General features: G+C 42.6%; 1 pseudogene; it reads right to left on the reverse strand.

Annotated features, from left to right (window-relative positions):
- Positions 1 to 21,731, reverse strand: part of LOC116328469 — a 47,129-nt pseudogene extending 25,398 nt beyond the window's left edge.
- Positions 21,732 to 23,599: the final 1,868 nt, after the last annotated feature.

The raw sequence follows: 23,599 nt of genomic DNA on the forward strand, positions 1-23,599 counted from the left end.
CACAATGCTTAGAAACATATACTCATATATGCTTAGAGGTATATAATCAATTGTATAATGATAGAATGTCTGATCCTTAGTAGTCTGCAAAGACTCTGTGTGCCTTCCAGAGTGTTCTGGCACACACACACATCCTAAGGTCATGAGAGAGGTCGTACCTTCTCTTTCTGATATATACTTGGGAGGACACCTAGTCTGTATCTGTTTAAGTATAAGAGGCCTTTGTTTAGGTGGACCGCTGGACTCCTAGCACTGGCTTATGCCTGTGTAAGATGTCACATGTTAATGAACCTGTGCATATTCATGTGTGTAAACAATAAAAGCAGCCTGCAGGGGGAAGGAAGTTGAAGTGGGTTGGAGACAACTGCTTCCCTCTCGCGAGTGAAAACTTGAGCTCTGTGTGACCTCGTTCCTCAGTGAGTTTCTGTTTATCCAGCAGTATCAGGGGTAAAACTCTGACAACAGCTTCTCTTTGATTCTGTATGTTAGTATCTGAGTGTAGCAGCCCAAATCCAAAACTATACTACGATGCACATCTGTGGGCAACAAAACACAAATATCTGACACAAACCACGAGGCAGCTGTGCAATATAAAATAATGGGGCTACATGAGCCTTAAAGTGTTTAGTAAAGTGCTGTGTTGGACTGGTGCTCATGGCCAGAGTTAAGTTACATCAAGTGTAGCAGAGATTTGTTGCATTTCAGCTGATAATGCTTAGATTGATTCACTCAGTTCAATCTATATACCAACGTTCTCCTGTCTAGTATAAAGATTTGATAGTGTGCTGTCAGCGTAGGGGATGGAAATTAGCCAAGGTAGCTGTGAAACATCTGTTTCCATCTTTTTGAGTTCAGCTGTTTAAATGAACAAAGAGCAGCAGGTCAGCTGATCACAGCCTGTACTGAAGCTCACATTAGAAATAATGTGAGCTGTGATTCTGTTCTCCATGCTGTTGCGGGTTCAAATATTGAGGATGAGTACAAAAACAACACTGGTCCAGAAGAGTTGGTCAAACAATAATTTTTACTGAACACACGCGTGGGGAGATGAACACTGCACACACCAGGTGTAGATCTCCGCCCAAGACTACACAAGCAGTTGTTTTTATAACATCAGGGTTGGACGCCCCCTCTTGCGTCAAGCAGGTACAATACATGCATAAGTTTCACAACCACAAATGTTCTGTTGATGACTTTTGACACATTTAAAAAGAACATTTTCTCCGTCTCGAGGCCAGGTGCTTCCTGTTAATCTTCTAACTCTCGCTTATCTCCTGGAACAAACTGTCCCTTATGCAGACATAATTTAGCAGCTACAAGGTTTTGCAAACTATTATTTGAACTCTTACCTAAACATGAGTCTAACTACTGTTTGTGTGTGTGTGTGTGTGTCTCGACCTCAAAATGCACTCTGCCTCACCCCGCCGACAACCTTACAGACAGAGGCCAACTCTCATGTGTGTAATAACATGAATGAAACTATATATGTAATATGTTGAATAAATGTTTTAATTAAATGCCACTACTCAAAGCTTAATAAAAAGGATATAAATGAATAAAAGATAATAATGAATAACGTGGTATATGTGTTTTGTAGGCGTGTAGGCAATCTTTTCATAGCTCAAAGTCACTTACACAATAGATTGTCTGGACATAGCGCCAAACAAAGCTTACGACCCTCAATTAATTAACTGAGCTTCAACTCTTTAATAGGCACAGAAATGCAATATGTGTATACAATGATTATAGCTGCACCTGTAATAAAGGTTAATATGTGATTATGATAACACCTGTAATACAAGTTTTTTTTTTTTTTTTTTTTTTTTTTTTTGTCTGTCCCATTTGGTTCTTAAGCCGTCAGAATTGTTGTCTGAAGACCAACAAGGATACCAAATGGATTTATTTTGCCAAATGGATCATCATGGCATTGCCGTATTGGTCCATTTGATCAAACTTTGTTGTTATTATTTATTTTATTTTCAGTTGTTACAGATGGGACAGACATGACTGGGGGATAGGAAAGGGAGAAAGAAAGAGAGAAAGGAAAAGAAAAACAGAAGGGAAAAAGGGACAGTGAGAAAGGGCACTTATAAAGACAAAGAGAAAGAAAAAAAAAAAAATCTCCTGGATCACCTGTTGAGAGAAAAAAAGAGAAGACAAGCAAAAAAACCAAACAAAAAAAAAAGCAACATACTAAACACAACACCATCACGTTAATCTAGCTGAGTGTGAACAGCAGTAAATACTAAATATTGAAAGTTGTTGTGCAGCACGCAGGGACAGACAGCGCACAATGTGCTTTGAAGTAGCAGCTAAGAAAGGTGTAGTTTATGTCTCACGAACAGTGAACACCCGTGTGCACACCTGTGTGGATCAACGCTTGTATACAAAAAGGTTTTCCCATGTAACGGTCTGCTAGAGGGTGTGGAGGCCCATAGCCCCGTCCCCAGGGCATGAAGCAGGCATGGAGGAGATCCAGGCTCCAGACATCCAGAGGACCCAGAGTGCGAGAGCCCAAGGAGTACCACTGGAGGGGCATCCGTGCCACCTTCCTGGGAAGGGCTGAGGAGATCCCCAGACGGGGGTCACCCAGTAGCCACGGAGCAGAAGCCAGAGGGGCTGCACCGGCGTGCCCGCCCGCCTCTGCCGGCAGCCAGCTGTGCCAGAGTGAACCGAGTTGCAGGCCCCGAGGCCGGAGGCCTGAGGGCCCCTTTGCCCGGAAGAGGCCTGACCGAGCGACAGGCATCGGGCCCCGCCAAGTAGCCACCGGGAGTGAGCCGGTGCATACCTGAGCGCCCAGCCCGGACACCAAGAACCACCAATGCACCAACCCAAGAGGGCATCAGCTACCAGCAGGGGTGTGGTGAGGGGAGATAGGCCTCCACACTTGGAGGGCCTGGGAGTACCCAGGAGGTGGAGTCTAAGACCAGACCTGACATATAGACACAGACAAACAGGCACATACAGACATAAACATGCTTTCCCACCCTCATGCACACATATACAAACACTCAGCACTCACCCAACGTAGGGATAGACATACATAGACATGTACACACAATCATACTCCCCAAACATACTCTATGCCCTGGGTCCAGGTACCCTCGCCCCCAGAGGGGCGGCACCAGACCCAAGAGATGTGACCCTTTCCCCGGGGTGGAGGCAAGCAGACCGCCCCAGGCTCCGCAGCAGCAGGGAGGCCAATCGGACAGCCAACACCTCCTCCCAGCCCCCGCCCGATGGCTAGTAGAGAACGGGGTGTGTGAAGACCCCATACCTCCCTCCTCCCGCTCATGTGTAGTGTTGCTGCGTGTTGTTCTAAAGTGCATTTAAAACAAGGGAGGGCATGGTGCTGCTGCCAGAGAGCAGCAGGTGTTAGCACGGCCCCTCCCGAGAACCCTCAATGTCTACATGGATTTAAAATTGAGAGGTGGGCACCGGCGCCAGAGGTAGGGTTGAATACACAGACCGTCCTCTGGATGCCGTTAACGTGATCACCCTCAAGGCCCTATATATATATATATATATATATATATATATGTGTGTGTGTGTGTGTTATGAGAGTGTGAATAATGTGGATGTCTAAGTTGTGAAATAAAATTGAGGCACAGGTGGCCAGAAGGGGACAGAGGGGGGAATGCCTCCCCTGCACCCTGGTGACACACCACACCCCAAGGCCCTACCTGTGTGGGTGGGTGTGGTGGAGCGGGAAGAGGGAGGCAGCCGGGATGGGGAGGAAAAGAAGGAGGGGCAAGATGCCCTCCTTGAGGGCCAACTCCCGGCTGACCCTAGTAGGCACCCCGTCCTCTAGTACCCACCAAGGCAAGGGAGCCCAGGCCCATCCCGATCGGGCCCCACAGCAGCAGCACCGCTAAGCCCCACAGGACCTGGGGAAGCCCACCCCACCCCACCGCAGAGGAAACTATACCCACCCCAACATTCAATCATCTCCAGACTACACAAGACAACAGACACCCAGGTTAGGTTTATTCTCCACCTCTCCTGTGTCTCTCCCCACCTGCAGAGTGGACTTCTGCAAGGATGGAACAACCTCCCTGCCAGTTGAAGAGTCCCCAGTTAGGTCGATGCACCAGAGGCCCCTGCGCCAGGGCTGAGCCCCTGTGCACCCACCGCCCACAACCTCGGCGACACACCGGCGAGGACCGAAGCCCCAAGGCCCAGCCAGAGCCCCATCACGGAGACGAAGCACCCCGAACCCCAAGCCCCCGCCTGCCCCGGATCCACTCAGGGCAGCCAGGCTACCAGGCCAGTAACCTAAGTCCGCCAGTACAGACCATCCCCAGCCCCGCTGCACGCAGCCACGAGGAGAACACCCTCTAAGAGCGACCAGAGCCACTCACCAGGTTATGACCACAACCCCGGGTTGTGCCCTCCAGGATAACGTCTCTAGGGGTTCTCCTGGCGCCCTAAGCCCATCCCAACCTCCACATCAACCACAATAGCGAAGGCAGGACCAAACCATGACCCCCACCCCACTAGGTGATGAAGCCGATCAAAGGAGCCCAAAGGGATTGATCAAATGTGGTGGCAGAGGCTGTATCAAGACTAATGTGATCTATTAGATGGTTTTATATTGATTAGAATTAAGATTATTTTTATTTTTCCAGTTAAGGAGGACTGTTTTCTTGGCAATGCATAGGGCTGTAAAACAATGTGGGCTGTGTTTATTTCTGCAGTGGCCTCATCCAAGTTGCTCAGCAAGCATACTAAAGGGAGGCTGGAATGTTACATTTCAGACACTTTGATAAGTCTTCACATATCTCACGCCAAAACTTCTGCACTGGTGGACAGAACCAAAGGGCGTGGATGTAATTGTCTGGTGTATTGCCTTGACAGTGTGAGCAGTTGTTGGAAGATGTAAAGCCCATCTTGAACATCCGATGACCTGTATAGTGCACTCTATGTAGTATTTTGTATTGTATTAATTGCAGACTGGGATTTTTAATCAATTTAAAGGTTTTTAAGCATACCTGAGACCAGAAGTTTTGGTCTAAGCTTACTGATAAATCTGCTTCCCACTTTGCAATAGGAAGGGATATTGATTCATCTATTTTAGAAAGTGTTCTGTATATTTTAGATAATAATTTGGGGGATTTAAGAGTAAGAAAGTGTACCGCACTTGGTGGTGTTTGTAATTCAGCTTGACTGAGGTTAAATCTCTTTTTACTATGGATTTAATTTGTTGATATTCTAAAATCTTTTCTTGTTGATCCCATATTGTGTAACTAGTCTGTCAAATGGAATAAATTCTGTTCCCTCTAATATATGTTCTAAGTATTTAATTCCTTTACAACTCCATTCTGGAAAATTAATCATATTATTGTTTTGTAATATGTCAGGGTTATTCCAGATAGGTGTACGTTTGCATGGGATTAATGAGGACGCTGTCATTTTTAGAAACTCCCACCATGCTGTCAGAGAAGAGCTGATGTTGATGCTTTTAAAGCATTCATGTCTTTTGATGTTTGAGCTGATAAATAGTAGGTCTGAAATTTCTAGATTATTACATAGTGCCTGTTCTACATCTAGCCAGGGCTCATCTAAGAAGCTGTGTTTAAACCATCTAGAGATGAACTGAAGCCTGTTGGCTAAAAAATAGTGATTAAAGTTAGGCAGATCTAATCCTCCTTTATCCTTGGTCCTTTGTAATGTTTTTAAGCTGATACGTGGGGGTTTGTCTTTCCAAAGGAATTTAGAAATACATGAGTCTAGAGATCTGAACCAATCTTGTGATGGCTTATTTGGGATCATTGAAAACAAATAGTTTATTTTTGGCAAGACCATCATTTTATAGCGGCAACCCTTCCCATGAGTGATATGGGTAAAGATTTCCATCTAGCCAGATCGCTTTCTACTGTCTTTAAAAGCGGGATGTGGTTTAATTTAGTTAATTCTGAAAGCTTAGGAGAGACATTAATACCTAAATATTTTATATTTCCAGATTGCAGTGGTGTAGGAGAAGAATTATGGAAGGAGCAATTAATCGGAAGAACTGTAGATTTTGACCAGTTGATTGAATAATCTGAGACTCTTGAAAAGAATTTATCAATTCAATCACCCCAGAGATATTGGTTTGTGAGTTTTGGAGAAAAAGTAACACATCATCTGCATAAAGGCTGATTTTATGTTCTACATTCTTGCATTTTATGCCCTTAATTACTGAATTCTGTCTAATTGCTGCTGCTAGTGGCTCAATAAAATTGCAAACAGTGAAGGGGAGAGTGGGCATCCCTGCCTGGTGCCCCTCAGGAGACAGAAGCTGGAGGATGTTTGATCATTTGTTCTGACACAAGCTGTTGGGGAATTATATAATATTTTTAACCAGTTTATGAAAGAGGTTCCAAAACCAAATTTGTGTAAAGTTGCAAATAGAAATTTCCAGTTAACTCTGTCAAATGCTTTTTCTGCATCAAGAGACAATATTATGGTTTCAATGTTTTTGCTGCATGAGTAGTCTGTTAAATTAAGTAATCTACGTGTATTTGTTGATGAGTGCCTACCTTTTATGAAGCCAGTTTGGTCAGGATGAATTAAGAAGGGGGTTATTTTCTCTAATCTCTTTGAGAGAGCTTTGCAGATTATTTTAAGGTCTACATTTATAAGGGATATTGGACGATAGCTTGAGGGATATACAGGGTCTTTGCCTGGTTTTAGTAAGAGACTGATATTTGCAGAGTTCATATTTGGTGGTAGTCTGCCATTTTCTTTGATTTCCTGTAATACAAGTTTTAACGTAAGGCCAACAGCTTCAATAAATGCTTCGATGAAATGATAATTAATGCAATGGTAATGATGATGGTTATGAATAGTAGCAGTAAAATATTTGTCTAAACTCCACAATGCTGAGCCACTACAAAAGGTCTGAGGGTTTTCCCCAGCTTCCTAGTCCGGTAAGAAAGAGTCCGGTAAGAAACGCGGGGGAGGTCTGCTAGTGTTTGTAAACAATAACTGGTGCACCAACAACACAGTTAAAGTCGTCCACTGCTGCCCGGACATAGAATACATGATGGTTCAGTGTAGACCCTTCTACTTGCCGAGAGAGCTCACAGCGATCACAATAATAGCAGTTTATGTGCCGCCGCAAGCTAATGCTAAGTCAGCCATGGAGCTACTCCAGCGCTCCATTAATAAACAGCTAACAACGCACCCGGACTGCGCCGTGATCGTGGCAGGAGATTTTAACCACGCAAACCTGAAATCTGTCCTGCCTGGATTCTTTAAAAACGTGAGCTTTCCGACGAGGGAAAACAACACACTAGACCAGGTCTACACCAACATCCCAGATGCTTACAAGGCCACCCCTGCCTCATCATCTCGGACTCTCTGATCATCTCTCTGTCCCTGATCCCTGCTTATAAACCTCTAATTCAAAGACAAAACCATCTGAAAAATCAGTAAGAGTGTGGACCGCAGAAGCCACCACGGCCCTACAAGACTGTTTTGATAACACGAATTGGAGTGTATTTGCAGAAGGATCAGACTTGGAGGGCCACACATCTGCCGTACTCTCATACATCAGCTTCTGTACTGAGAGCGTAACAACAACAAAGACTGTTAAAGTGTTCCCAAACCAGAAGCCATGGCTCAACAGTGAGGTGAGAGCCCTACTAAGAGCACGTGACAGCGCCTTCAAATCAGGAGACCAACAAGTCTACAAAGAGGCACGCCAATCTCTGGTTAAAGGCATAAAAAGAAGCCAAGCGCAAATACAAACAGCGCATCGAGGAACACTTTAACACAAAGAACTCCAGAGACATGTGGCAGGGGATCAAGACACTCACTGGCTACAAAGACAGTTGCACACAAACCAACTCCCCAGACATCACCTTACCTGACACCCTAAACCATTTCTTCGCCCGCTTTGACCAAGAAAACAGGGACACCATCACCCATCCTGCCATTACAGAGAGGGACGACGCCCCCATCCAGCTGGAGCAGCACCAGGTCAGAGCCACACTGCGCAGAGTCAACGCGAGGAAAGCAGCTGGTCCTGACGGTGTAGCTGGTAGAGTGCTTAAAGCATGTGCAGACCAACTAGCAGAGGTTTTCACCACCATCTTCAACCTCTCACTGCTACAGTCTGTAGTACCATCCTGCCTTAAGTCAGCCACCATCGTTCCAGTGCCCAAGAAGAACACAGTGAGCTGCTTGAATGACTATCGTCCAGTTGCTTTAACACCCATAATTGCCAAATGTTTCGAACAGCTCATCATGTCACACATTAAAGCTGCCATCCCTGCAAACCTCGATCCACACCAGTTTGCATACAGGGCAAACAGGTCGACAGAGGACGCCATAATAACAGCTCTTCACACAGCCCTCACACACCTGGACTGTAGTAACACCTATGTGAGAATGCTGTTTGTGGACTTCAGCTCTGCCTTCAATACAGTTCAACCCCACAAACTGGTTAATAAACTAAGCAACTTAGGACTCAGCAGCTCACTGTGCAGCTGGATACTGGACTTCCTGAGCAACAGACCCCAGAACGTCAGAATGGGAGAGCACACCTCCTCCACCCTCATTCTGAATGTGGGTGTCCCACAGGGTGTGTCCTCAGTCCCTCCTATACTCACTTTTCACCCATGACTGTTCAACTATCCACACCAGTAACACCATTATAAAATTTGCTGATGACACCACTGTCATAGGACTGATCGACAACAACAATGATTCAGCCTACAGAGAGGAGGTTCAGCATCTGAAGCAATGGTGTGACGACAACAACCTGCATCTGAACACAGCCAAGACCAAGGAGATGGTAATCGACTTCAGAAGAACAAAGCGATCTGAGCACTCTACCCTCTACATTGATGGGGAGGAGGTAGAAAGGGTAAAGCTTCAAGTTTCTCGGAGTCCACATCTCGGCCGACCTTACCTGGTCCACAAACATCTCCCACCAGGTAGGAAAGCACAACAAAGGCTGTACTTCCTCAGGAAACTACGTCAGGCTCAATTACCCCAAAGACTGCTAGTAAACTTCTACCGCTCCACCATTGAGAGCATTCTGACTTACTGCTGCACACTCTGGTTCAACTGCTGCACTGCGGAGGACAAGAGGAAACTGCAGCGGGTGGTGAGGGCAGCAGAGCGGGCAATCGGCACTTCACTAACTCCCCTCAGAGACATCTATACTGGCAGACTTCAGCAGAAAGCCAGCATCATCATTAAAGACCCCTCACACCCTGGACACTCACTTTTTCCCCCTTCCCTCTGGTAAACGCTACAGGTCCATCAGGTCGAAGACAAACAGACTCAACAGAAGTTTTTACCCACAGGCTGTCAAACATGCCCTACCTCCACCCTGATTGGAGGATAACTGCACTGCCAACACTCATGGACATTACACCTTATTTATAAATCGTATTTCTGTTTATACTTCAATGCAAACAACACCCTTACCACTTTAAACTTTATTTATTATAACATTATTTAGTATAGTTCCAACAGCACCCCCACCCCACCCCACTCAATGTGCAATATCATCCCCCGCCACACACTCAATGTGCAATATCACTGATCACACTGCACCTCTCAATGCACCTGCTAGTTAGATGGCATGTATGTGTATGTATATAGATGTAAGCGTGTATGTGGAAATATGTGTGTGTATGCATGTACGGATGCAAATATGTATATATACATATATGCATGTATGTGCGTGTATGTTTGCAGGTGTATTTATAACTTGTACATATCTTTCTTGTGTAAATGTAAATTTGTCATTGTGTAAATACTTACGCTATTGTGTACTTCACACACATGGAGAGATGCCAAACTGCCTTTCACTGTTCTTGTAACAGTGACAATAAAAAGCTATTCTATTCTATTCTATTCTTCTATTCTAACCCTTTACCATGTAAGCAACAGGAAAGAGTTCTTTTTAAAATTATCTTTCACTGCTTGTGTCCTATAGAACGGGGATTTACATTAGAACAACATTTGGATTCTCATCTAATTATATGATATTATATTATATTATGAATGTTAAGCTTCAGTTAGCACACAATTACAATAGGTTACAATTGTCCTACAATGAGGTACTTTTTACTTTCTTACTTTCAGTACATTTCTTTACTTTTTATTAGAGAATTTTTCAACACTAGTATCTGTACTTCTACTTAAATACTTTTACCACCTGAGCTGATAGCTTTGCATTGTTAAGAGGTGTATTTTCTGGTACAAAGGGCATTCAGCCCCATCATTTACACTCTCCAACATAGATATATGAAGAATGTAAAGGAGGAACGGAGAGCTGAACATCCGAGTGTGTGCCTGTGGACAGCCCGAATACCCGACTGCAAATGATTGCTGTAATAGGTGTAGCTGCTGCGGGATTCCCATGATGCACTGGATGTTTCTTCTTCACTCACTATGTGTTAATAGACCTCTCTGCACTGAATCGTACTTGTTATTAATCTCTGGCTCCTGTGATGTTTGTAAAGCATCCATAAAAAGCAGACAAAGCAGTGATTTGCAGTCACTTGCGTCCATATTGAAGGTAAAATCCTACAGAGGCGACAGATCAAACTCTGAAACTGGATACTTTCCTGTTTTTAAACACACGTTTGAAATTTGATGCCAGTGAGATATTTGAAACCAGCAGGGAAACTGGTGCAGATGCTGAAGTGTCACAAACAGCTCACAGCAATGCAAAGCTCTGCTCTTTGTAGCCTCCTTCAGGCGGCCGTGCCGATCAGCGATTGGACGGATGCTTTCAGCTCTGCTCTCAGTGCTAACATTATTTCTGGATGTGTGTTTAAAGTCAGCTGTCTCTGTCATCAGTGAGCTGTAGGCTGCAGCAGAGTATATATGTATAATATTCATGAGTGTCTGAAAGAAACTGAGGACATTTATAGATTCTAAGGCCCATTCAGAGTCTCCTCAACATGAAATCCAGCTTCATGTTTATCTTTCATCAAAGCAGGAAGTGCTGAGCTCAGCAAATTGATTTATTATTGACCTGGTTAAAGTCCCGATGAGAAAAGCAACATTTATTATGATGTTGATGATTCTCAGCATAAAGGAAGAACCAGTCATTGCTCAGATTCATGTTTATCGTCACATTATCATTAAAGGCCAGAACCATCAAAAGACATTTATCAATATTCTGAACATTTGTTTCACAGCAAAATGAGCAGAATGAAAGAGCTTTTTATACGTTTCACTTTTCATCTGATCTGTCAAATCAAAAGTTCACAGAGTCAAATTTAGTTTGTCAAAACAAAGAAATCCCAAATTTACATCTTAATGAATGAAACCACTTTAATAAAGTCAATCAGCTGTTTTCTGCTTTATACTCTTACTTGTTGTGTTAAAGGCTGTAGCTTCATCTCTCTGACGGACGCCTTGGTTTCCATGGAGAACCACAAGACCAGGCTCCGCCCAGCGACGACGTGGACGGTGTCCTCGCAGTCTGAAGGACGAGGGAGGAGACAAGGGACTGAAGGGACTGATGGAAGGATTCAGGTGTGAAGAAGAAGGTGAGAGAGAAAGAGGAAAAGAGGGAATAGGAAGGAGAAAGGGAGGACAGAGGAGATGGTGAAGAAGTAAAGGAAAAAGGAGAAAGTAAAGGTGTAAGGAGGTAGGAAGGAGGTCGCTCCTCTCCATGACAGCATGGCGAGGGCATTCAGATGTTCCTGTCCTGCATCTCACAGGAACGTTTGCTTCTCTTTAAGGTGGAGAAACACCTCTGAGCATCATGTGAGTGATCATGAGGATGTTAAACAGTCCCAGTCTCAGAGGAAGTCTTCTGGAGGTGGTCCTGCTGTAGAACAGCCTGGTATCAAACCAGTGCACCCAGCAGCCCTTGAACTGGGGACTCTCATAGAGGAGGGCCGGCTGAGCGTGAACCTTGGCTTTTCTCAGCTACTACACTGCTGTCAGCCAGGAAACCCAATGCTGCTGATGTGTGATGGTGGCGTGAGTCGTATACGGGAGCCGGCTCATTTCCGGTCTGCCGCTCGCCGCCTCGAGCCTCCATTTAAATGGAAAAACGTGCGTCGTGGTAGAAAATCATCCACCATGTTTGGATATTTACATCATTTCATTCACACAACAACATCTTCAATAACAGAGTCTGAATGAAGCTCAGGTGTTGATGCTGCTCATTGGACGGTTGGTTTCAGCTCAGCTCTGTCTTTGCTGCACAGGTGAAGGTAGAAAATGTGACTGGATCTATAGACTGGAAACAGAAAAACATGCTGAACATTTGAAGCTTTGCAGCAGAAATGTTCATGTTACAAATACAGCAGAGCTGATCTGGGATCAGTGTGTTCACACCTGCAGCTACAACAAGGTTTCATGTCTTCACACATCAGCATGTGAACTTTACTCTGACTCAGTCTGAGCAGTCAGACAGCATATTTTTAAAGTTAACACATCAACACACACAGAGCTGAGCCACTCCCACCTGTGCTGAGCTTCAGGTGGAGTCCCGCCTCCTTCCAGGAAGCAGCTCACCTGTGTGTCCGTGTTTAGTGTCCAGGGCCCTGTTTCAGAAAGCCGGTTTAGAAAACTCAGAGTTAAAAATGATACTCAGGGTTGAGTAACCCCGAACTGTCCAACTCGGAATATTCGGTTTCAGAAAGGCTGATAACAATTAGTTCAATCAACGCGGAGTTGCTTTAACCCCAAGTTAAGCACGCGCATAAAGCCCTGATTAGTGGAGCACAGATTAAGCGAGTCACCATGGAGACGGAGGAAAAGAAGGCGCGCCAATGTATTTTACAGCGCTTGAGGCCGAAATTCTGATGGCAGCATATGCCGATAACATGCAAATTTTGCGGAAAAAAAAGTAACACAGCCTCAGCTGCAAAAGAAAGGGAGCATGCATGGCAAAACATAGCCGACAGAGTCAATGCGTGAGTGTTAATTTAAAAATTGATCTAGGGTTTCCACCCATTTAACACGTTATTTTATTATATTTCATTTTATTTTTATTTTATACATTTTATTTTGTGATGTGATGTGAGCGCATGTGCAACCCAACAGGCCCCAAACGTTCCTGGCAGCAAGTAAAAATGAAATATAAAAATGTAGAGGAAGAGGGTCCAGCCACTTCTCCAACAAACCTTTCCTCAGTAAGATGTTCAGCACTGATTTACAACCAACCTAAGTAGGCATGTACTATGAATGTCAATGCTATTTTCTGTGTTTCAATAGCTCCCTGTAAAGCAGCTGTACAAGACCTATTTGATCAAGAAAATAAAAAATGCTTTTTGAAATGGAACTCTTCAAGCAGCAGAATGGAATGTGAGTGCCATCTATACAGCCAATCACGCCTGGGAACCCTGAAAATAAATGTAAAATCTAAGTAGTAGTTCAAGTATCACCACATCATGAATTAAGTTTTGTTCATCCTGATACCTGCAATTTTGTGGAATCCTCTTTGATAAATCTTGTGGGTCTATGACCGGGAACACCACAAACGAGTACAGGAGACGTTTCAGTGCAACTGTAACATTCCTGACTGCCCGACAGACGGTAGCCTTGAAAACGTGCTCAGCGTCACCAATATTATACAGAAAGCTCCGTTTGCAAAAAAACGAAGTGCAATACAAATAATATGTACAGAACTGAGAGAGAATGTCCGCGATGTGTCACATGAGCAATATAAGGCCTGAGGATGTTATTCAAATAAATTATCGATTGTGCTGAAAAAGCGGTAACGTTCACACAGAAAATCATCAGGACATGATAAAATGTCCAAACGCGCTCTAATCACTCTCCCGGCGGAGAGCTCTGCGGAGAATTTGGGCTTCAACATCTACTGGCTCTTCAAGGAAGGGCACGCCATGTCTGACACTTCCTACAGTCAGGTTTCCGACAAAGAGGTGGAGAAGTTCAGGGTTAGTTGAAGTAAACCTGCTAGGGGGCAGGTTAGCTTCACGGAGTGTGTCGTCATAGTAACTCACTCAGAATTAATCTAAACTCGCTTTGTGAAACCGAAAACCCAGACTTTTCGTTAACTCAGGGTATACTTACTCAGAGTTTGCACTAAACCGGCTTTCTGAAACAGGGCCCAGGTGTGGAGTGGAGCTTGTTGTTGGTGTGTGTGAAGAAACTGTAAGTTTGCTTTGTTTCCTCCTTTAACAGTTTGTCTTTAGGAACTTTACTGTTTGTTCAGCTCATATTTGATTTCTTCACACAATAAACTGTGTGTTTTCATTTCCGGTCTCTCCATTAAATTCAGTGTGTAATGTTTCCTGGCTAACATCAGCTGTGTGCAGCTTAGTTCCAGCACAAACAGCACAAATCTGCCGCTGCATAGTTCACGGTAACGGACTTACAGCTGGACCTACGAGGCCGAGTGTGTCCGACATTCTGAGCTGCGTTCGTGTTTGTGTACTTATACTTTATACTTTGTGAGTTCACTCAGAGTCCGCAGAGGACGGAGCGTATGTGATGGTGTCACAGCTCAGCTGCAGTGTTTTTATCGCCTTTACCTCCTTTACTGTCACTGTGATTAATAATTAGACAGGAGACACCTGCCAGAGTTCTAACGCTAAGCTAGCCACACAGCATGCTGACGCTAAGCTAACGCTAAGCTAACCCTAAGAGCTCTTAAGGTGATATGTCTTATGTGACATGTTCAGTATTGTCACACATGTCTAGATTGTCCCTGATATCATAACTGCTCAAACACTGATGATTAAATTTGAAGAATTATTACTAATGGCAGCAAAGTTTGAATGGAGCTCTCTGTCTGTGCTGATTTGTCACCCTCTGGAGGTAAAAAAAAAATGTCAGATGTCACTGTAACCACCACAGTGACAGGAAGTGGTTTTAAATGATGAAATATGTCAGTGATGCTAATAGTGTGTTCATCACAGACGTTCAGGCTTCATGTTGACATGAATCAAAGTGAAAGCAGAGAAACTGGAATGAATCAGGTGTTGTAGAAGATGGAGAAACAGGTTGGAGAGAGGATGCTGCCCCTTCTTTGAGATCAAACATGTCGTGTTGTTCATGTGCTGTCAGCGTGACGCAAAGAAACCATGGAAACAAAGTGTGAGTGAAATCAGTCCAAAGTAACAGAGTGAAGAGCAGCAGATGAAGCACAGCGGACACAAAAAGGAAGGAAAGAAGGAAACAAGTCCCTTTTCTGAAATGCAGTGTTAGTTTCATCCCAGATGTAACGGGACTCAAACCTGTTAGAAAGCTTTTGACTCATCAGTCCGCAGAGTATTTCCCAAACGTCTTTGGGATCATCAACATGTTGTTGGACAATGTGAGACCATCCTTTGTGTTCTTCTTGGTCTGCAGTGGTTTTCTCCTTTGACTGCCCCATGGATTCTCTTTCTTATTGTTCAATGATGACCTTAACTGAGGCCTGCATTTCTTTAATGCTGTTCTGGGCTCTTTGTGAGCTCCTGGATGAATTGTTGATGTGCTCTTGGGGTCATTTTGGTGGCCGCTCTCTCCTGGGAAGGTTCCCCACTGTTCCACACTTTCAGCATTTGTGTATAATGGCTCTCACTGTGGTTCAACAGAGTCCCAAAGCCTTGGAAATGGCTTTTAACCCTGTCTAGACTGACAGGTGTGACTTTGTTTGTCAGCTGATTGTGTAGATCGTGACATTATGTGTTGCTTTTTGACATCTTTCAGCCTGTTCACTTTCTCACACAGGTTCTGTAGACATTGATAAGTCTGTTGATTCAACAGGTCTTCCAGTAATCTGGCTGAGTGTGTTTTGTGAAACTGAACTCAGCTTTTCAAAAAAATGTGGTTAATCACAGTTAATTCATGATTTAACCAGAGGGGCAGTTATTTTTGCACACAGCTCAGGTAGGTTGGGATAACCTTTGTGCCTTAATCAATGACATCATTATTTAAAAGTGCAGGTTGTATTTACTTGTGTTGTCTTTGTCTAACATGAACATTTGTGTGATAAATATGCAAAACACTAAGAAATGACTGAGTGAAAAGACTTTTTCACACCACTGTCTGTGATAGTTGCCCCTGGGAGAGTTCACTTATCTGAAATGAGAGGTGTGATCAACATGAGTGCACGAGTGTCACATGACTCAAAGCTGTGCATGCAGTGGCAAAAGGCTGAGTGTGTGTCATCAGTCTCGACTCAGTCCTCACTCTGAGCCTCACATCTTCCTGGTGCTTCATGAGAACAGAGCAGAACTGAACTTCCTGGAGTGTCAGAGAGAGGAGGAGAATCCTGGTGCAAGATGCACAAATAGATGCAGTTTGTTTCCTTTTTACACTCAGCAAAGTGACTGTAAAACCAGATTTTCCATCCTGCCTGTTATTCAAAATGAATTATTCATTCATTAAGCATCAGTAATCTGTTAACACGCACGCACACACACACACGTGCGTGTGAGCAGAAAAAGTCTCTTTATTAAATTGCAGGTTTAACTTGAGCGATGAGCTCAGAACCAGCCACACTTTCTTCACACTCTGAGGAATCAAAGTTAAAGTTCAAAGTTAGTCGTTTTCATTGATGCTGTGAAAATGAATGTGTATGAAAGGTGTACTTGTGTGTTATTACAGCTTCTTACCTGCAGCTCACGAGACAAGCATGTATTGGGTCTCAGCCTGGTCACCTGACAGAAACATATGGTAGAAAAACATAAAAGTGTCATTTCTCTGTGTCCCATTGATATCAGCTTTTATGAACTGTTCAGTCTGATGAATCCTCTGAAGTGTGTCAGTGTGCTGTTGGAGTAAAGCTTAGTTAGAGTTGGACCTGATTGATAGTAGTTATAGATCTGGACCACGGCTGGCTTCAGGTGGTCCACTGGGAGCTCCTGGATGATCTCTAAACTGTGGTTGATGGGTGTGTTCTTTGATAACTGGACAAGACAGAAACAATAGCAGACGCAGTTTTTAACAAGTCCAAAGATCATCATCTGGTGTTCCCCACAGTGACTTTCTCTTACCTCCTCTAAGTACACCAGAACATGATCTTCCTTTGGTTCAACAGGACTCACCAGGAGCCCACGTTTGAGCTGTGAGGAGATGACATCATCACAGTTATCACATGACACACACGTGTTGGTAGAGTCTGTCTAATTACTCACACTCTTCAAAGACTCGGGGTCTGGGGAAAATCCAGGACCACCATGTTTGTGGTTTTCTCCTTCCCACTGTAGCTGTGTTTGAACAGTGTGTGCACACATGCTCTTCATCCACCAACAGTGACTCCACGCTGGTACAGAGCACTCCTCTAACCTGTCACATACTTACAGGGATGTATTTCCACAGTCAGTCTGGCTCTGGCACATTCACCTGTGGTGTCCACCTCTGCTTGGACTTTCACACTGAGAGTGGTGACATCAGGAGGTGTTGGGATGTTGTAGGTGGCACAAATCTGGGAAACAAACAGAGCCAATCACAGCTCAGTGCACCCTGCTGTCACTTTTCTACACCATGACACTTTTATATTTATACCTATATCTCTATATTTATCTATTTATCTTAATATTTATCGATCTCTGTTTCTACACTCATTTTATATCAGTATTTGATGTTTGTTGTGTATGTGCTACTACGACAGCTCAGTTTCCCTCTGGGATGAATAAAGTTTCTCTGATATTGACACAAAGTGACTTGATTTATTTTTGCTCTAATTTAGTGTAAAATAGAATTTTACTGTGTGCAGTTATTACTGTCAGGTCTAATGTCTTTGTTGTCTATGAAAACACAGTTATTACATGTGAAAATGCTCATCTTCTTTACCGTTTTATAAGTACAAAGAAACAAAGAAAGCCTTTGTTTTTACACTAACCAGGACCTTGTTCCATGATGCTGTCACTGACCTGCACTGAAGCACATGCGGTGCTCTTCACCTCCAGGCTGTATTTTCCTGACACGTCCTGCAGCGCCTCTGCCTGGTAGAGCAGTTTGTTGCCCTGATTTACATCAAATGTCAGCTGACTGCTGGGAGCCTGAACTGTCACTGTGCTCCAACCTTCAAGACTGAACACCAGAGTGGAGTAGAGAGCCAGAGCCTGAAGAGCCTCCACTGTGTCCTACAGGATGGATTCATTTTGACATGAAGTTCAAACTGCCTGTGTCACTTCAACACACTCTCACAAAAAAGTTTCTAACCTTCACTTCCTGGTTAAATAAAGGTTAAACAGGTTAAATATCTTTAACAGAGAATGAACTCAAAGAAACAAAGTACAGAAATCACAGGTATAAACTTATAGACTGCAGGTGAGCTGTTATTTACAGGCTGTTATGTGTAGTTGGTGCATAGAAGGCTATTCTGTTACACATTTTTAGACCAAAATAAATTTCATATTGTAAATAAAGAATAAGAAAATTCCTGCCTGGCTAAAACAAGTCTGCATATCTGAGAGAAAAGCACAGCAACAACATGAAAGCATCAGTATTGTTTCTTCTGTCCCTGATTTTGTCCAAGACTATATATGAACTCAAAGATTAGCTTCATGCTGTTCGGGTGGTGTAGTACCTGAGTGGAGGAGAAGCCTCTGTAATAGTTCTGCTGCCCAGTCAGCCACCTGATAATACCAGAGGCATATCCCAGATCCCCAGCAGTTGGGGAGGTGCTGAGTTTGGCCAACAGCACATAAGAACTGATCTCCACTGAAAGGGAGGCTGATGTTTCTGCTGCTGTCTGAGACCAGTAGAGGAAACCTCCTACAAACACACACAATAACAGTTACAGTTATGCTAATAAAGCCTGAATAATGTCCTGCTAAAGGATGACTCACCTTCCCTCACTGCAACTGTGTCCAAGTGGAGCAGAAGGTGAGCACGGGTCTCCACGTCTCCTGCCAGGGTGAACACATAGGCCAGCAGAGCTGTAGTGTAGATGTTGCTCAGGTCACTGAGAGACTCCTTGAGACAAGCCAGGCTCTTGTTCATCACGGGATCCTTTAAACGATCACAACAAAGAACTTTAATGGACAAACAGAAATCTTCTTTCATTAAACTCAGTGTGAGAACAAAAGGAGACAGTGTTCCTGATTCAGTGACTCAAACATCAGCGTGATAATAAAAAGCTGTGGGAATGATCCTAATATAAAAACATCTGACGATGTCTCAGCCTTCAAAGAGAAACCAGATTTCATGTGAATACTTCACCTTTTCATTTATGAATGGAGCATCATCAGTTTCTCATTTTTAGCTGACAGGATAAAAAGCTTTAGCATTTTCCACTACGAGCTCTACAAACACCACATAGGCTCCTCTTCTTCCTGTTTTTCTTTATCATTTATATATTTATTTATTCATTTCTATTACTGTCATTATTCCTATTAATATAATTCACATTCCATGTGTAATATAGCAATGCTGAAAGGCATCAGAAAAAAGGAAACAGGACAAAATAAGAACAAATAGAACTAGAAAAAGTTGAATTTCCTGTGGAAATGCTGTGTGAATGCCTTGTAGTGGAATCTGCTGAAAAAAGCAGAAGTAAAAACTATGTGCTGAAAGGAGGTGAATAAACTGAAAATTCTGCTGAAAAGGGGTGAAGAAGCTGAAATTTTTATTGAAAAGAGGTGAAAAAGTTGAACTGTCTGCTGAAAAGAAAAGTTGCCCGGTGCAGTGTTTGAACCCGGGCCTCCTGGGCTCAAGGAGATTACTCATCTCACTGAGCCAAACTGGGTCGTAGAAAACTAAAAAGTGATGGAGAAACTGACAATTCTGCTGAAATGAGCAGAAGATGCTGAGATTTGTGCTGATAAGAGTTGAAAAGGCTGAAAATTCTGCTGAAAAGAGGGGAATCAGCAGAATTTCTGCAGAAAAGAGGTAAAGAAGCCGAAGGTTGTGCTCAATAGAGGTGAATCAGCAGAATTTCTGTTGGAAAGGGGTTTCTGCTGAAAACAGCTGAAAAAGCTGGGATTTGTGCTGAGAAGGGGTGAAAAAACTGAAAATTCTCCTGAAAAGAGGTGAAGAAGCTGAAATTTGCATTGAAAATGGTTAAAAAAGTTTAACTGTTAACTGAAAAAAAGATGTTGCCATAAGCGGGATTTGGCCTCCCGGTCTGAGAATGGCTGCTCATCTCATTGAGCTAAAACACAGCTCAGCTCGGCAAGCAAAAATAAATGACCACATTGATAATGTATTCCATTCATTTCAATGGGCAAAAAAATTGCAAAAAAAAAAAGTAATATCTCAAAAAGTATGGAAGTTATCAGCACCAAAAGGTATTGCCGGAATAAACATAAAGAGCAGAATTTTTTAAAGTTTGAATGTTGAAAATCGGATAAAAACTGAGGGAGTAGTTAAGGTGCAAAAAACGTAAGGAAGAAACAAGAACATACAAAGGATAAAGAACTAGAAAAAATTGCATTTCCTGCAAAAATGCTGTGTGAATGTGCCTTGTAGTGCAATCAGAAAACAGCAGAAGAAGGATAACAATCTGCTAAAAAAAGCTGAAGAAGCTGAAGTTTGTGGTGAAAACAGCTCAAAAAGCTGCGATTTGTGCTGAAAAGAGGTGAAAAACTGAAAATTCTGCTGAGAAGAGGTTAAGCTGAAATATGTGTTGACAAGAGTTTAAAAAGTTAGAGTGTCTCCTGCTCTGAGAACAGCTGCTCATCGCACTGAGCTAAAACACAGCTCAGCCCAGACGTAGCAGAAATACTATGATTTATCAGAAATAGTATGTTTTAGCACAAATACTATGATTTGGCTGAAATACTATGATTAAGCAAAAATAATATGCTTTGGCACAAATACTATGATTTGGCACAAATACTATGATTTGGCTCAAATACTATGATTTGGTACAAATAGTGTGATTTACCAGAAATACTGTGACTTAGCAGAAACAGTATGATTTTCAAGAAATACTGTAATTTAGTAGAAATAGTATGATTTAGCAGAAATACTAAATGATAGCAGAAATTTGTGCTTGTATGTTTCTAGATCAGTCAACTGTATTTCTGCTATCTGCATTTACTATTATTTACTATAATTGAGTACATGTTAGGATCTCTGGGTCATCGACCCAGTGGTTTGTGTTTTGGTTCTTTGAGTTTGTTATTTCATTATATTCTAGTTTTGCTTTTTGGGTTTTTGGATTATTCTTAGTTTAGGTTCTCTGGGTGGGTTCTGTTAGAGTTTTAGTGTTCTGGTTTTCTGTCTGTGATTCTGAGTTGCTGTCTCCCCTGTTTGCTGTATCCCCACGTCCAGTCAGTGTCTGTGTCTGCCCTGGTCCCACGTCTTTGTTCCCTTTGTTATAATGCCTGCCTGTGAGTCTGTGTTATGTTTCCTGTTTTACTTTGAAAGTCCATGTCTCATGTTAGTGTATCTGGTTTTGCTCTCCTTGTCTCGTTAGTCCTGATTTGCCCCAGCTGTGTTTCCCTCCTGTTGCCCATTCCCTGATTGCTCCCTCTGTGTACTTAAACCCTGTGTTTCTTTGAGTCAGTGTCACGTCGTCCCTCATGCTGTGTGTATCTCCCTGTGGCTCCCTGTGTGTGTTTTGTTAGTTTCTTCTCAGTTTAGGTTTTGTAGATATTCTTTGTTCAGCAATAAAGCTGTTTTGAGTTCATGACTGTCTCCGGAGTCTGCACCTTGGGTCCTATTCCTGTCTGCACACAGCCGTAACATGACAGTACAAGTACTATAACATAGCAGAAATACTGTAATTTCGCTGAAATACTTTGAAATATTAGTAATACTGTGATTTGGCAGAAATGCTACATTTTAGCACAAATACTATAACAAAGCAGAAATACTATGAGTTAGTAGTAATAATATAACATAACAGATATACTATTATTTTGCAGACATACTATGTTTTTGCACAAATACTACAATTTGGCAGAAATACTATGTTTTAGCACAAATACTATGATTTGGCACATATACTATATTCAGCACATATACTATAACCTAACAGAAATTCTACGACTTAGTAGTACTACTATAATATAATAGAAATATTAAGATTTGGCACAAATACTGTTTTTCAGCACAAATACCATGATTTGGCAAAAATACCATGATTTGGCACAAATACTATGATTTGGCAGGAATACTATAATTTAGCAGAAATACTATGACAAACCAGAAATGCAATGATTTAGCAAAAACACTACAACAGAGTAGAAATATTATGATGTGGTACAAATACTATGTTTTAGGACAAATAGTATGATTTGGCTGTAATACTATGATTTAGCTGAAATAGTATGATTGAGCAGAAGTACTAAGATGCAGCAGAAGTACTTTGATTTGGCTGAAATAATATGATTAAGCAGTAATACTTTAACATAGGAGACATATTGATACACACACACATACATAGAGTGTAAAGTGGACAGGGGCTGTTAAGAGTGTGGGTTTGGTATATGTAGGTCAGTTAAATTAGCTGCACCTGCTGTAGTGAGCCATTACACACAGACACAGAGAGAGGTATGAGTTTTCTTCAGTGTATTTCTGACATTCAGGATTCCCCTCGAACAAATGGCCATAATTTCCTAACTGTAGGGGCTAGAACTGTCATGATCCTGGGTCCTTTTGACCCAGCGTTTTGTGTTTTCTATTATTGTGATTTTGGTTCTGTTTCTCCTGTTTAGTGTTTATTCTGTTCTGCCCATCTATTCTTGTGTTAAGTCTGCATTTCCTAGTCTGTGCCCTTGCATATGTGTTTCCTGTTTTACTATGAAGGTCTCTGTCTTATGTCAGCGTGTTCTGTTTACATTTCCCCTGCCTCGTCAGCTGTTATGTCTCCCAGGTGTGTTTCCCTCCTGTTTCCCATCCCCTGATTACTGGTGTGTATTTATAGTGTGTGTTCACCCGTCCTCGTTGTCCTTTGTCTGTGTTATTCCCCTCCATTTTCCTGTGTCTTCTGGCCGCATTACTCTCCCTGCATCTCCGTTTCAAGGTTTCAGGTTTGTTTTTGCTTAGCTTTTCCCAGTTTAGTTTACTCTTAGGTTTTGGTTTTTGTCCACGTCATCTCCGTTTGTGTCACCCTTTGGTTAATAAAGCTCGCTCACCACTTAAGCAGTCTGCATCTTGGGTCCTTATCTACACTCCACACGTCTGCCACACCAGACGTGACAAGAACGCGGTCATTCTGACACCGTTTTGTCTTCAGGTCATCATAATTCATAATTAAAATATACATTATTAAAGATATATGACTTGTACTACACTGTAACTGGGTAGAGGCGAAGCAAAAACTGTTTTGACTTGCCCTCAAACAACGTTTTGTAACTCTGAATCTATATGGAGCATCAAAATCATTCTTTCACCGTAAGAAACAGCAGGGTTTGGTGAAGAGTCATGGAAATATTCAGGGCTCTGTTGAAATCCATCAAAAAGATATGACGAGAGAAAAAAGTGCCTCATTTCCAGAGTTTGAAATCTGAAAAAATCTGAGCGAGGGACGAATATCCTACCCTCAAAGAAATGTAATTCATGACCCAACAGTAATAGGTGAGAAAACAATTCTTGAATTGTGAGCATCAGGAGTGTCTGAAGATATATTGGCACAAGCCTCATGTCTTAACTTTGCTTCGTTAAGCAGATATGACTATTTGAAAATGTGTCTCATTAGAGAATTCCAGCGGTGATTTTAAACAAACTCTCCATTGACTGTCTATGGAGAGTTTTCAGATTTTGTGTTGCTCTGAGGAGA

Source organism: Oreochromis aureus, unplaced genomic scaffold (genome assembly GCF_013358895.1).
Source record: "Oreochromis aureus strain Israel breed Guangdong unplaced genomic scaffold, ZZ_aureus HiC_scaffold_63, whole genome shotgun sequence".
Taxonomy (NCBI): domain Eukaryota; kingdom Metazoa; phylum Chordata; class Actinopteri; order Cichliformes; family Cichlidae; genus Oreochromis; species Oreochromis aureus.